General features: G+C 45.3%; 1 protein-coding gene across 4 annotated transcripts in view; it reads right to left on the minus strand.

Moving 5' to 3' along the window:
• Positions 1 to 16,905, minus strand: part of LOC109644236 (leucine-rich repeat and fibronectin type III domain-containing protein 1-like protein) — a 175,577-nt gene that overhangs the window by 31,584 nt on the left and 127,088 nt on the right. The gene's annotated exons all lie outside the window — the stretch shown is intronic.

The following is a 16,905-nucleotide window of genomic DNA, read 5'->3' on the forward strand; positions in this document are numbered from 1 at the left end:
CTGATGTCACGCAGCAAAACCATGTGGGAGAAAGTGAATTCTGCTCATATCTTATTTAATCGTAAAAGTTTTTCAGTGAAAGTATCTGTACACAGCAACAGAGGGTGTATCTTTGTACGGCGGGGTCTAAAACTACAGAAGTATTTGATATATTCAGTGGATTTATGTTTTTACAACCCAACATAAAACCTTATTAAGTGTTCATGGCTCTAAACATATCTCAACATGTTGGCTGTCAACATGAATCCACTAAAAGCACAACCTACTTCGCAGATGTACAGATATGGTGAATGATATGATATAAGATATTATAGTAGAGTATTATAGTATTATAGTGTAGTATCATAGCTGATAACAGACCTTGTGCCTCTCGGGTGATAAATCAGGCTACAGATACACATTTGCTAGTAGGATATATTTAGTGAATGTATTTCTGTCTCTCCCTGTTGATGCAGTTTGAATGATGCATGTGTCAAACAGGATTTAAATCAATAACCTGCAGGTCCGGACTCTGTCGATGCTGCTGAGGAGGAGTCATTCATATTAATACAGACCGAGTGTTTCCATTCACACCAATGACAAGATGGCAGGAGGCTGCAGGAGCCTGTGACTCTTCCACTGAATGAACTGATGTCTGGAGTCTCTTATTGTTTTCTCGGAGCCGCATTAGCTTCTGCTGATGAGGTCGCTAATCTCCCCGAGGTCCAGGAACACACAGAAGTGTAGAACGCTAATCTGCACGTAAAGATTGTGCAATGGTTGTGCAGATAATTACCAAGATGTACATTCTACGTATTGATTGTCTGCAGTGGTAGTGGATACAGCGTGATTGACAGCGAGGACCGTCCAATGGGTGCAGGCGGCAGGTGTAGGTGGGCGTGCAGTATCCTCCAGTTCACAGTTAGGCTCCACCCCCCCGCTCACCCAAATATGGTATGGTAAACTTCTGGTTTCAATAAACCAAGATGGAGCTGGACAAAATGTCAAAATGGAGGCTTCAGAGCAGCAGCTACCAAACAACAGGTGACGTCACGAAAAAAAAATTCTTAATTCTAATTAAATAAATCTCTGGTGTCTCTGTCGTTAGCTTGTTATCACGTTTTCAGTCCGAGTTGTTGACTTGACAAGAGCGAACAACACGTCACTGCCTCCTCCATGTTAGCAGATGGAACATGGACCAAACTAAAAAAATACACGTTGGTAGAAAGAACAAAGTAGGCGTTAAATAAATGTTTCTCAAAGACGGTTTCTGCCATTTGAAGAAGTTCTTATCACATTAATGAATGTTAGTGTTCAGTTTGCTCAGCAGGATGTGACTTGTGTTCGTGTGAACGCACGAGAGAGCGGAGGGAGGAAAAACAGCCACGTCAATTAGCATCAATCACTGTCGTCTCTAAAAATGGCACGTTAATGGGTTTAGCATACGTGCAGCACATTAGCAGACTGTATGTCAAGGAAACTGTCATTTACATTTAAATGTCATTTCATTTCTACAGTCATCGCTGCTGTGCTCATTACAAGGCACACTGGGTAAAAGTGACAGACTCATAGCTCAGCGACGAGACGTGATCAATATCACTGCTATTCACACAGTGGGCGGAGCTCACGTGGTTAAACGCACGTTCGTCCGTCTCGTTTCTAAAATCTGCTGAAATGATTTCATGTGTCGTTTGACGCCAGGAGAATAAATGACGACAGATCCAACCATCGCTCCAGTCGTTTCTAATCAGGGAACAACTGGATTTATCCAAAGACAGAAAGAACCAGGGTTGAGGTTCTTACTCTTTCCAGAACTTTTCCTGCCAGTAAAAACATCTGGAAACTTCCCAGTGAGCGAGTGGACAAATATCTCAGGATGAAGAAGAGGAGCCGTACACGTAGAAGACGAAGACGTCAACGTGGAAAGACGATAAGTTTCCACAGTGTGTAGATAACTGTCTTTGTTTTTTGTTTCTTGGCAGGATCACACAAAAACGACTCCACCGATGATCCAGAGAAGAACTAGACAAAGGGCTGGATCCAGTTGCGTGGCTGGTTCTGAGGTCATTGGTTTGTTTCCCTGTATCGAGCGGCTGTGAGGAGATATTCACTGACTTCAACAGAATCAGTTATTCCACCTTTAGAAGGATCATTGTCTGTAAGTGTTGATTTGAATGAGGACTCCCTTCATCATGCTGTGTGGATGTGCATGTCCAAAGCTTGCTTGTTATAGCTGCTGCTCTCCTCTCTGTGGCGATAGAAGTGTGAACGCTGTCATTCATATTAATGCCACCGCAGCCGGTCTCAATCAGCGTCCGGCAGCTCGGCTCGCTGTGAACGCAGCTCATCAGCAGCGCGAAATCTGCCTCGAAGGCCACAAAGATCAAAGTCTAACAAAAATCTGCCTCATTTTTCATAAAAATTCAATTTAATAAGCCTTTGATCGCGAACATTGGGCTTCGCCACATCTTTGTCTTCTGTCCAGAAAGCTCATTGTGTTTGCATCTGTTTGATCACAGGGTTGTAGGCAATCAGTGTTTTTCTGTGTGTGTGTGTGTGTGTGTGTGTGTGTTTGCAGCAGGAATGGTGTTGGGCTCAGCAGTAAAAAGCCTCCACCACCTCAGCAGCTCTGATCAATGCTGATTTTTTATTTATATATTTGCAGACTGAACATTCCTCACTGACGTTCTCGTATCGTCTTCGTATTTTCATCGACCAAATAACTGAGAGACACCAAACGGTTTTCGTAACATAGCAACGACATCGTTTGTGAAACCAGTGCGACGTGTGCACGTTAATTTTCTAAAGAAATGGCAAATACGCCTCGATTATCAACACTTATCCTTTCAGGATCATGTATTCACACATGTAAGAACCACGTCCGTGCACAGAACAATACTCACAATGGAGCGGAACACTTCCAACCAGAAAGACGTTTCCAGTTTTCTCCACCTCTCAGCAGTGGAGGAGGAAGTCATCTTGGTAGATTTCTGATGACGGTGTGTACTCTCAGTGGGCTTCACGACCCCTCCGGTGAAATTATCACACCATCTGCATTTCCCAGGCTCCCCTGCGAACACTTAATCTCCTGAACAAACAGGCGAACCACCGTCACTGTGGTCGCTCACCTCGGAAACGCTCTCAAACCTCAACTGAGCCATTAAACTTGTGCTGAGAAATGTGTCTCCTCACACACAGTGGGAGGTTTGATTCCTCTGCTGTAAAACAACATGTTTTCATTTCCTTCTGAAAACGAATGGGCTCTGTCTATATTGTTCCATTTCTCAAAGTGCCACGATGGATCAATACTCTGCTGCCGATGCTCAAAGTTGATGTTAATACAAAGAGCGATATTTTAGGTTCAGCATTTTTCTCGCTGCTTCGTCTCCCGGCTGCAGGTCACGGAGATAACTGGTCACACAGGGACAGAAAAAGTTGATAAAGAATGAGACGGCAACGCTGACGTCGCTGATGTTTGCATTTGAGTTGATAGAGACGAAGTTACTGTGGAAACTGTGACTGAATATCAGTGGAGCCACAGAACGACGGAGTCCTTCACTGTAAAAACAAACCCACAGCAAACACATGCCGTCAAATCATAGCATTTGTCTGAAGCTCCTGCATAGAAATGAGCCGTCCCAGCATGCACCAGGACCCCTGGGGTGACATCATCAACCCATTACAGATTTCCAGCTCATCTGCTGATAAACTGCTGCAACATCACTGCTGCTGCCCGACAGTGTTCCAATCACAGAGGTTCAGGAGTACAGCAGGGGAGGAGAGGGTAGAGCACACACACACACACACACACACACACACACACACACACACACACACACACACACACACACACACACACACACACACACCTCTAACCACAGGGATCAGGTGTTTGCCTTTTAAACTAACGACTTGGTTAAAAGGTTTATTGTTGTTAGTGACGCTGAGGCGACTCAAGGGGTTTGTGAAAGTTCTGTGTGTGTGTGTGTGTGTGTGTGTGTGTGTGTGTGTGTGTGTGTGTGTGTGTGTGTGTGTGTGTGTGCAGTCATCAGTCAGATTGTCTCAGTGCGGTTCTGAACCAGGTCACGTGTTCATTTTAACATCGATCGTGAATTAAAATGGACGTCATGAAGGGCCCTTATGTGAAGCCCCCTCGTGGCTGTCTGCCTTCTCCATGTTAGCAGATGGGACATGGACCAAACAAAAAAAGGAGATGTTAAATAATTGCTTTGGTTATGAGATGGTTTCTGTGGTTTCAGGTAGTTCTTATCATTCTGTTGTTTGTTCAAGTGTTTCTGATCAGTTTGGCTTTAATTAATTAATTGATTATATGTCATGATTGACAGCTGAGACTGAGTTGTGATTGGTCGAGCATGTGCGTGTAGGCGGACCCGACTGGAGCCCAATCGAGCTGTGACCGAGCCCGACAGGTATTCAGATTTTTCCAGTAGGGTTCAGGTAATAATTTTCCACTGAGAAAGTAAACACATCACAAACAGGCTGTAATTACTGCAGAGTGCAGAGAACTGTCACGTGCTCGTTCCTCATCCTGTTTGAAAAGTATTTTTTCTCCACTCATTAATTTACCAGACAAACAAACAGAGGTGCCAATGAAATGAAAGCCTGTGTTTGTTGTTAAGCAACATTAACATTGTGACTTTATTCAATATTTCCGATGATTTCTCAGAGAAAAATCAGGAACTAAAGGAAACAAATCAAATCAGATCTATTGACACAAAGGTTCAAATCATCGTATCAAGCTGCGGGAGACACAACATTGCAATCGATTTGATCACTGGACGGATATTCGCTGCATAAACTTGAAATCTCTGGAGGAAAATATACAAGAGAGCCTCACATAAAAGATCTAGCTTCAATGTCACATCGGTGACCTCAGTAAAAATGCTTTTTACAACCATGGAAACTCTGGTAAAGTGCAGCCGTTTGTCTCCCGGGCAGAAATACAGAGACTTGTGTTTTCATCCTGAGCTTGATTACTCTAATGCCCTCTTACCTGAGAGCGATAAATAAGCCACGGATCATTGAGAATTCAGCAGCACGTGTACGAACCAAGGCCTGAAGGAGAGCGCACGTCTCACCCGTCATAAAATCCCTTCACTGTTTCGGTTTGAAAGACTTTAAGATTCTTTTATTGGTTTTCAAATCTCTCAGTGAACTCCCACCAGATCACTCCGGTCCTCTGGCTCTGGCCTTTTAGTCGCTCCCAGGTGGAGGTCCATGAAATACGGGGCGTTCTAGTTTGTATGGTCGTCGCCCCCACAGCCGCTGAGGGCGTCACGATCTGTCACCAACACAAAAGAATCTTAAAAATACATGAATTCTTATTATTTTAATCAATTTAAATGTTTCCTTCTTTATTCTAGCTCGGATTTGTGCTGAGAAAATGTACCGTTGGCTCAAGAGTTATTTTCCCTCAGGAACCTCATTAGCAACAGTCCCACTAATCAAGCCTCTCAGCTGCACACCGCGTGTTTGGATATAAGGAGAGTGACGATGCAGACGTGACCGTGCACATGCGTGTTCATTTTAACTCACTTTATGTGTGTCTCTTAAAGAGGCGGAGGAAACAGGAGAAGAGACAATGACAGAGAGACTCGAGGAAGTCGGATAAATGGCAGAGGAGAGGAGAGGGGCGGAGAGATAAGGATTAGACGAGTGGAAGAAGAGGGAGGGAGAGGGAGGAAAGAGAAGTGTGAGAGATGGAGAAAGAGATGAGGGAGGCGGCAGGAAAGCTGACACCTCAACACTGCTGCAGTACATCCTGTACTCAGCACTGCAGAGACAGAGGCAGCCTGTGGTACCGAGCGATACACTGTGAGATAACAGCAGGAAACGTGCTGAGTGTTTCTGAGGCTCACAAATTCACTGAAAAACACAAAACCAACGTCCTGGTGATTTTACATTTTCCTTCATTCATGCAAAAGAAAGGATCTTGTTCCTACTGAACCTCTGAAATGATGTTCACGTGAACGTGAGTTCCCAATCTGAAGGAATCTTGAGTTATTTTACTCAAAGGTCAAATCACGACGACGGAAAAGAAAGACAAGATGCTGAGAAACAGAACAGCGTCTCCTGGAGGTCATGTTTCGTCACTGCAGCGGCAGATTCAGTATAAAATCACCGCGTCGTGTTCAGAGGCGACTCATTTTTAGAACGAATGAAGCGCTGCATTTATTAGCGGCAGCGGAGTCGCCAGAGGGAGGAGGTCTGACGAATAAAGAGACGAGGTTCACTCCCACAGTCATGTTGTCTTCTGAATGAAATCAGACAAGGACCCCCAACCTGAACCCTAACCTGCATCATTTCTGCAGGAAAGGAAGAGACGACCGTTTCAGAGACAGTGGACGGACAGAGGTGGTACGGCCATTATCTTCCACCCTGCCCCGCGGGTGAGTCGGAGGTCAGGGCCTCAGAGGGTTTGTTGTTTCTAACAGGGCGACGCTGCCGGCCCTAATCATCCCGAACAACCAGAGCGCTCGGCCAAGGTCCACGCAGGAGGCAAGGTCGAGACAGCTGCTGAGAGAAAATGAGTCTTCCAGGGTGACACAGTGGAAATAAAGACACCGCAGCAGAGGAAGAAGCTCGCAGGCCGTCAGGGTGCAGCGGAGCACTGATGAATGTCTGCAGGGCGGCTTCCTCTCTGCCCCCAGACCTTCACACAATCACGCTACTGCAGTGGCGTGCGGTGACTTTTACGGAGCCAGCAGAGCTGATGAAGCATAGACTTTGTATTTCATGAGAGTTACCTGCCAGAGGCTGCTGGCACATCATGTGCGTGCTGGAGTAATTGTGACGGCAGCAAAGGAGGAGGTCAGGTGACGTGGAATAAACAACGACACCAGAGGAGGAGGAGAAGGAGGAGGAGGAGGAGGGTCAACAAACCAATCAATGACCCAGAATCATCAAATATTCAGGAATGAAGCCAAAAATCTCCTGAACACGAACCTGCCATCGCACCTCAGAGGTAATTTGTGCAGGTTAGCATCAGGCCGCAGCTGCACGAGTGTTGTTTTTACAGTTTCAACATTTTGAAAAGAGAAACTGCTGCGTTCGCCTCCGAGAATATCACCGTCTCCCTCATCACGGACTTGACAGGCAGGAACATTTTAAATAGAGAAACTGACATTCTGGCTCAGAGAATTTCATTTCTGTTTGTTCCGATCCGGTGACTTTTGTGTCACGTTGCCTAAATGCTGTTTCACTGACTCCGCAGCCCACCAGGAGGAGGATTATGGGGGAAGCACAGCGAGATGAATACACACACAAGTGTTTCTCTTTATCCACCTACCGTTTATCTAGTGGTGCTGGTGCCTTCACCCGTCTCACTGCGTCACAGCTCAAATCTGATTTTATGACCTTTCCCCCCCCCGTTACTTGAGCCGCTTCAAGTCAACGCTTCAAGTCACCAGCTGCCACGGGAGGGAGGGGTTTATGTTTGCGAACAGGAAGTGCAGATGTTAGAAAGTGGGTGCAATCATCTCTATGGCCTCTTGAGGCGGCGGACATGTCCCCAGACCTGAGTTTGACATTTTGTCCTCCGCCATCTTGTCTGAGAGCTCACCACCTGCACCCATTGGATGGTACCAGCTGTCACTCACACTGTGGTACCTCCCCTCAATACATACTGCGCTCTTCTGTTTGACTCTAAATGATCATCAGCTGCACCGAAGAAGACTTGATGAATAGTTTATTAGGAAGTAGTCGTAGAAGTAATAGTACTGCTGGTGAATACAGGTTTCAGACACTTGAATCGGCTTCACTTTGGGAGACTTTGTCCATTTTCATTTATAATCTGGACACATTTCTTAAACAGTCTTTTTCATTTGGTTGGAGCTGATGGACAAACATGACAGAGCTCTGAGCCAAGTGAATCAAACATCCCACATCCAGATCATTCACAAAAATATTGATCAGTCACTTCACGTCCTCACCACTCTGTCTTTGTGTCCACCCGCTAAAATAAAATGTCCATCCATCCATTCATGTTAACTCTCTGCCATCCATATCTAATCATCTACCCACCACCTCACCCGCCTCTCCGTTTATCCACCCATCCATCCACCTGCCGCGGGGGACATTTGTATGGGACTGACAGTCTGCAACCGGCAGGGAGACAAAAAGAGACAGATAAAGAGAAAAGAGTTTGTGTGTCTCTGTGTGAGATACTAAAGAATAAAGATGGAGAGAGAGATGCTGCTGAGAGGAGGAGAGTCTCAGAGGAATGAAAGTGTTGGTGTTGACCACTCATCAGTATTCTCCACCGCTCTCTCTCTGCGTCAATAGTCTGCTCTCTCGCTCTCCTCGTTTCTCCTCCTCCTCCTCCTGTATTCTAATCATGCCCGCCGCACTTCCTAACCTTTGCTATGCTAATGTTCGGGGGGGGGGGGGGGGGGGCATTAGTTCGCTCAGTGAGGACTTACACCGGCTTTACAACTCCGCCGCTGTGTTAGCGGGATTTCAGAAGAGCGACGAGTCAGAGAGAGTTCAACGAGAAGGTGTTCTCCCCAAACAACCAGAAAATAGAGCGAGTTCAAACCGTCAGACGCAGAAGCTGGAACATTTAAACTTCAGGCTGAACCGAGGCCCGGGTCCCCAGCTGTCCACTCCCTGCAACTACAGGACGGAGGCGTACAAACATTTATTCATCATGATGATCTTACTTCATCTCACACGAGAGTCGGTTAAAACCTTTCCTCTCCGAGTCTGAAGTTTGTTCATGTTTCATCTGATCTGTTTTAGTTTCACTAAAGAATTCACTGTGAAGCAACAGAACCAGGTTCAGTTTGATCCAGACCCAGAACTCCTCTTCTGGTCTGAGGAACCGTTCACACCTGAAGTTCAGCTTCAGACTGAAGCTCTGATAACAAACCAGGTGAGAACTCATCATCTCAGCACACGTTGGTTGTAAAGTCTCACAGTGTTTAAAGTACAAATCTTCCTGATCTTTCCTCGTCAGAGCTCAAACACAGTTTTTCAATTCCATCAAGCTGCATCACACACACTGACTGAAATCACTCCTCGAAATATTCTTCATCAAGATCCACAAATTGTTCTCAGAGAAAACACTGAAAAATGATTCCTGGATCTGATCGGTACCAGAAATGAAGAAGTTCAGCTCTGACCCAGAACAGACAAGCTGCATAATCGTGCAAACAAACCGACAAACAGAAGAATGTGTCGGAGGTAAAAACCTGTTTAAAGTTAGAACGCGTGGTAAAGGCTCAGGTGACGTACCTGAATATTACTGAACGCTCACAAATGGAGGAATTTCACACACAGATGCCACAAATATTGCTTTTCCAACAATCAATTACATTTGACACACGTGTTTATTTGCTCAACATGTGTGACCAACGTGTGCATGCATGTAATGAATGTGTTGAATGATCCGCTCACAGCAGCAACACTGTCGATCCCAGAGGTTTATCCTCCATGTTATCCACGTCCTGGTGTAACCACACCTGTGACGTGTGTTCTTACAGTGGAAACCTCTCGTGTGCAGGAAGCGAAGTTTGAATTCCTCCGAGCGGAGGATGAGGACGAACAGAAGAACCTTTAACTCCGGAGCAGTAACATGTTTCACTTAACGCGCTGACGTGTCGGTGAAGAAGATCCTCACGGAAAATGTTGTGTAGCGGAAAATGAAGTTGGCTTGAGGTGAGTGGTGAAGCCGCTCTCTGCCGGGTATTTAAGGTGGTTTGAATTGAGCCCGAGGGCTCGTGAGAGTTTCATTAAAGAGACAGGAAGCTCGGATTAACTGGAGCAAACACTCACAGATCAGTCTGTTGGTTTCAGCCCGAACACCGGGAGGAGCGGCCGGCCGAGGGAAACTGTCCTCTACTCAGATTTAAACTTACAAACACGACAGAGCTGTGTGAATTCTGAGCTGCAGGAACTTATTTCAACAGATCGTTTGTAAGAGCCTCCTGATAAACGTCCTGTAAAGAGGTGGATTACAGATTATTATGTTTATCAGAGCAGATGAAACCTGCCGCAACGCAAACACAACCATCCTGACCTTTGTTTCACGTGCGCTTCATTTTTTTCCCGGATGATCATAATTTATCTTTATTCTGCTCGACTCCTCCTGATGCCACTGATTTGAAATTAGTTTGACATTTGTATTCACAACTGCTGATAATTAGCTCTGCTCGTCTGTGAGCTTTTAATCTCGCTCCGGCTCATTAACGGGATCAGCATTGTTTCTGATTCGTGTTGCGAGCGTCGTTCTGTGTGAAGAGCGTGAACTCACAGAGAGCGGGAGTTTGTGATGAAGGGAGAAGAGCTGAAACTTTCCCTGGGTGTCAAAAATCTGATTTATTTATGAGCTGAGCACATTTGATGTTTGTCAGTGGATTGATTTTTAACTAATGATTCAACAAACGCTTTTGAATTTGGAATATTTGCTTCCACTGTTTTGAGGTTTCATTTTAAATCTATGTGTTTTAAAGTGTAACTTCACACGGAGTCAGGGGGACGATGGCGTCGGGGGAAATCGTGCGGCTGTCACACCAGAGACCAGGTTCACGTGCAGTCGCTCATCTGTGCGTTAAGCAACAGTCTGGTTCAGGTCAGGAGGAAACATGGTGGTTTGGATTAAATGTGAATAAACAGATTGTGTCTGAAGTCAAGGTCGAGTGTTTTCTACCTTCATACATAAATTATTATATCTTGAGGAGAGAAGAGTTAAGTGTTTTTTTAACTTAAGGTCTGTTGAGGTGAATTTGCGACGACAATAACAACAATATTTAGTCCCTGAGGCTTCAGTGTTTCCACCTCACCTCCGTCCCTGCTCCTCTTCTCCTCCATCTTTACTTCCTTAATTTCATTTCTGCCTATTTTTTACTCTCTTCAGCGACTCCTTGCTGTTCTCACCTTAACATCCTTTCTTCTTCAGTGAAGCAGGAAGCTGTGTGTGTGTGCGTGTGTGTGTGTGTGTGTGTGTGCGTGTCTGTGTGTGTGTGTGCATGTCTGTGTGTGTGTGTGTGCGTGTTCGCCCTGGAAAATGTGTGATCTTTGTTTTGTCTCTAAATTTGGAGCATGTAAATGTATTCATGCATGCCTGTGTTTTTATGGAGCCAGCCTGTTTTGCAAAAATGCCAGGGGATGTGTGCCTGCACTGCCCATAGCGTGTGTGTGTGTGTGTGTGTGTGTGTGTGTGTGTGTGTTTGTGTGTGTGTGTGTGTGTTTTGTTGGAGGCTAGAGTGCTGTGTTTTGCCCAGTGGTGAGCAGTGGCACTAATCCCTTCAGGTAAACTGTAATGCCTGGTGGACGCAAAAACGCACACTCACACGCACACTCTCACACACACACACACACACTCTCACACACACACACACACACTCTCACACACACACACACACTTGTCTCTTTAAAACCCGACATGAAGCCACCGTCGGAGCAGAGAAGAGCTCCTGAGCCACACTGACCTCCTGCTCTCAGATGTGTGGAGGTGCTGTCGTTCTCCTGCAGGTGTGTTTTCTCTCTCTCCTCTGACTCGCTGTAGAAAACTGGCACATGACGAAGTGGATGTGCTTCCTTCGTTAAAGTTCAGTCGGAGAGAGTCGGGAGCTGTTGGCCGTGACAGACATTTCTCCGTCTTATCGTGTTTGAAGTTGTTTTACAAACTGCAGCGGAGTTGGAACAGGAAACCGTTCGGCGCCTGAACCTCCCCCGAGGGAAACCGTTCAAACATTGTTGTTGTTTTCTCCGGGCCGACACTTCCTCGCTCCGCGGGACGTTTACAGATTCTTTTTAAACTTCGTCCACTTCGCACCAGTGGATGACGTGGGAGAGACACCTGATGCCACCAGCAGGTTCATTTAATAATGAATCACAACCTGTCACGTGTGTTTGAGTGTTTGAGTCCGTGAAAACACACACACACACACACACACACACACACACACACACACACACACACACACACACACACACACACACACACAGTTATCGGGCATCCATTTTAAAGCCCACTTAATCCCAGATCACCTCTACTGCTTCAGGACGACACATCAGTCGACTCGTTACCGGGTTTCTCGTTAAGACTCCACCTCGTTATCTGTAACAACTGTAACGACCTCACTGACCTCACAGAGCAAAGTGCATTGTGGGACAAAGCTCAGGTGACATTTCCCAGAGAGCTCGAGCTCATTGATCATGAGGTGAGTAAAACAAACACTTGTCTCTCTTGACACATGCACAGAGGTCAGAGGTCAGAGGTCACGGTCAGCACTCTTCATCTTCACAGTTTAAAGATCCGAGGAAACTCCAGTCGACGTTAGTTTAACTTCAGTTTCAAACTTTTGCGTGACGAGTCGAGGTGCATTTAAATTAGAATAAAAAGTTTGAGGTGAAAGTTGCTGAAAGTTTAAAAAAACAAAAGACTCCGACTCTGTTTACGTGAGTTATTACAGAATCTGGTGAATTGTTCTCCTGGCTTTGCACTTTTAGCTTCATCAGGTCTATTTGTCTGAATTACTTCACCTTCCCTCATTCGCTAAATTAAAATAAATTATTTTCACAAATGCATGATAAGTGCAGCTAATGTTCCATTTAATATTTCACCGTTAAATAACGTCTGGGTCACGATGAGCTGGGTTCTCTTCTCCTCTCCCTGCAGAACAGTGACGGAGAAGCTTCACTGCCACTGACGTGCTAACGAACGCGGCACAGTTTTTATAGATAATCCTAAGAATTCCTGTCAGAGGCTGCATCAGTAGAACATGTTCGAAGTACAGCAGCAACTAAACGCAGCAACTCTGGCGCTGAATGAATCTAAATGCAGTTCTCAGGGACGGTGCCTGAACTTTAATCGGTGGTTAACATGGCACTGAAGTCTTTTCACACGCGGCAGCTCAGTGAAGCTTTAACATGAAGATCGAAATGAGAGAGAAGAGAAGAAATGATGGGAGACAGAAATGTGTATTTTCTCCTGCAGCAGAGCTGAACTCCTTCGTGACTGTCGTGATTACAGACTCATTAAACCTGAGTGTGTGCGTGTGTGCGTGTGTGTGTATGTGTGTGTGTGTGTGTGTGTGTTGGACAATACATACAATAATGTGACAGTATGTGAGAACACAAATGTCCAAGTGGGTAACTCCATATTTTGGAACTTTTTCTGGACGTGACAGAAAACAAATATCTCAGAATTTAGACGTCGTGTCCCGCCTCCTGCTGCTCCACAGGCTCCGCCCCTCACCTGAACCTGAACGCATTTCTAACTTTACACCAACAATCGAACTAAATAATCAAATCACAAGACCACCAATATCAACACAATGAAAATAATGAGCAGTATTTAAAGGAGGCACTGTGTCTGCATGTGTGTCTGTGTGTGTCTACATGTGTGTATGTGTGTGTCTGCATGTGTGTGTGTGTGTGTCTTCATGTGTATTTGCATGTGTGTCTGTGTGTGTGTCTTCATGTGTGTGTGTGTGTGTCTGTGTCTGCGTGTGTGTCTGTGTGTGTGTCTGTGTGTGTGAATCCGCTCCGATGATTACGTCAAAAGCTCGAGATGACGACGATCAAACATGAAATATTTCCTCTGTTTCCATATTTATTGAACGTCTCTTTGACGATGAGCGAATCGTTAACGTGTCAGTCGGAGGTGAACACGTGTGAATGTTTCCACGCAGACGGTAGATCATCTATCACAGGACGTACAGATCTTATTGGACACACTGGACCTTTCAACAAACGTACCAATGCTGTCGGAGACTCTTAATCACAGACTCACACTCGGGGCTTTTAACAAAGTAATGGACAAGGCTCATCAAAGCTACGAGCACACTGGGTCACTTTATTAAACTGCTGCCGTCTGCAGCGTAAACACATCACACACTCTTTGTCAAAAGCTGTGGACGCACGCTGAGTACGATCGTCCAGGTGCGGACACGCCGCGAGGACAATTACAGAAAGCCTCACGCTGAAACTGAAAGCTTCACAACCCTTTTAAACCTCTTTGTGTTTTCATTGTTTCAAAGCAATTACCTCTTTGTCACGGGTGAGAGGTTTACAGAAGACGACGATTCTTCGTTTAAACCGACTGAGACGAATGAAAGAAGAAGAAGAGACTTTTACCTCCGACACGTTTTTTAAAGATTCACGTCTTCAAGGTGAAAACCAGAGACGGAGCAGCGACGTCAAAGAGAAACACATCGGACGCTTACACCACCTACAGGCAAAGAATTACACAGAACTTGTGCCACCTAGAGGAAATGAGATGTACTGCTACCAAAATAATATCTTAAATGAAAACACCACTGACCTCCTCATTCGGTCGGACTACAACTGAAAATCTGAACGAGGTGTGAAAGCACAGTTCGTTCTGTGAAAGAGGAAGAACTGGGTCCGCAGCGTATTACAGTAACAGAGGAGGTTCTTTGTCTCCAGCGGGAATATAATGACTTGTTTTCCATTTCTCTGGCGACGAGCAGTTAATGACGAGGTCGACGGAGGAAAGACACAAAAACATCGTCTCCCTGTCTGCGTCTCCTTCAGCTCGTCTCTGTCATGGAAATTCTCTGTTGTTTGCTTACCTGCCTGTCCATCTGTCTACCTGTGTGTGTGTGCTGAACATAAGGACACACAAAACCTCCACACAGCAGGACACAATCCCTCACACACACACACACACACACACACACACACACACACACACACACACACACACACACACACACACACACACCACACACTGTCATTCTGCAAAGGGCAGACTGGCTGTGCGGTTGGACACAGGACGATGGCTGACAGGTGCCTGACACACCACCAGGTAACACACATTGTTTTGTTCTCACTCTGTTGGCTCGACAGCATCCTCACTCAGGCAGACACACACACACACACACACACACACACACACACACACACACACACACACACAGAGACACAGAGAAACACACACGAAATGCTAAATTAGGACAAACAACGTAAAGACAAACAGAGTGTAAGAAGAGGGGAGGATGAAGAAGAGATGTAAAGAAAGAGGAAGAGGAGGAACAGAAAGAGGGATGAGGACTGCAAAGATGTAGAGAACAGAGAGGAGAAATTAAAGGATGGAGAAGAGAAGCACGAGGAGCTGAGAACAGAGGGAATAGAAGAGATGGAGAGAGGAGGAGCAGAAGAGGAAGAGGAGGTAAAGAGGTGTGCACTGAACTGTCAGCTGGGGAAGTGAATACAGAATCAGTCCAGGTGTTAGTGATTGGCCTCAAGCAACGTGTGTGTGTGTGTGTGTGTGTGTGTGTGAGAGTGTGTGTGAGTGTGTGAGTGTGTGTGTGTGAGAGTGTGTGTGTGTGAGTGTGTGAGTGTGTGTGTGTGTGTGTGTGTGTGTGTGTGTGTGTGTGTGTGTGCTTGTGCTGACTGAGAGGAAAAGTTCTCAGTTAATCTACAAGGAGGAACCCCCGGGGCCCCGACCTTCCGCTGATGGATTAACACACTCGTGACATCAAACAACAAACACACACACAACACACATGCATGTAACATGTAACATGTAACATGTAACATGTAACACAGATCAGTGCCGGAGCTGAATGCATTCAATTAAAAGTCAAGACTTGAACACTGGCCTCACTGAAACATTTTCCTTTGTGATGTTTGAGTCTCTGGTAGAAAAGCTCGGCGAGTGAGAGGAAACGTGTAACTGCTGATGTGCAGTGGTTCAGTAAGATGGATTACTCTCTGCACAATCAGCAGGTGAGCTTTTGTTAGTCGCTGTTGTTACTCACATTCTCCGTCAGCAAGGTTTTACCCTGCGTGTCCTTTCTTTCGTCTCTGACGCGCTCTCAGCTACAGCCACGCTTTAATACTCTGAGCTGTGAGTCACTTTTTGCAGTGCATTGTGGGACAACATTGTCCACTGCAGCTGGGGGGGAGTGACTGTTCAGATTAAATGGAGTCCGACCCGTTGAAGTGAAACAGTCATGAATCTGTTTCCTGCTTCAAGTGGCACAAACGACGTCAGGACCTGATTCACGTGATTCTGGGATTTATTTAAAATTTGTATTTTTGCTAATTTCAGCCGCTGCAACACTGAAGTCTGTGAGAACTTTAATAAAATAAATAAATCAGATGAATAAGAAGTGTAGCCTCTGATGAAGCGTTGAAGATCTTCTCAGTACTGTTCATTTAAAAACACACACACTTATAAACACAGGACCCTGGTTTTAAAACACCAGAATTCCCCTTTAAGCCATTCACTTCACAGAAACAGCAAAAAGACTGTGAGATCCAGAAATACTGAAATACTTCCTTGAAGTCTTCGTGCGTTCTGTGTATTCTCTGTAAAGTTTCAGTGTTTCCGTCTTTTCTTCACTTTAAAATCTTGTTGACTGGAGATGATTTTCACATTTTGTTCCAGGAATAACTCCTTGAACCATATTGTCTCATATTTCATATGTGTGATACATAGAATTCATATTCTTTTGAAAACTACTCTCTGCTCTCATCATTTTAAATTTATTCACCTCTATTCTTCTTCAACATCTCGTCGCCATATTAGAGTCGAGCGTGAGAGGGCTTTCAGCCGCGATAGGAGTTTCCACGTCGAAGTAAAGCGCAGTGAAGAAAAGAGTTTGGGTTTGAGCTCGGCTGCTAATGGAAACCAACGCTCAGAGAAACCACAGGGGATGAATAAATGAATGAACAGAGGAGAGAGATGAAAACGAAGGAGGATTTAATACACGCAACAGGCAGGATCCATTTTTAAGACTGTTATTGGTGCAGGTGTTTTATTCTCCACAGAGCAGGGAAGTTATTATCCAGACGTGTTGGCTGTGTTGGCTCCTTGTCTGTAGCTTCATATATCTCGTCAGAGACGTAGATCTGAAGGAGCAGTGAGGAGTTTTTTCTACTCGACATGTTCTCGTTGCTTCGGAGCAAACAGGTGGTTTTAATTTTTCA

This window comes from Paralichthys olivaceus, chromosome 11 (assembly GCF_024713975.1).
Source record: "Paralichthys olivaceus isolate ysfri-2021 chromosome 11, ASM2471397v2, whole genome shotgun sequence".
Taxonomy (NCBI): Eukaryota; Metazoa; Chordata; class Actinopteri; order Pleuronectiformes; family Paralichthyidae; genus Paralichthys; species Paralichthys olivaceus.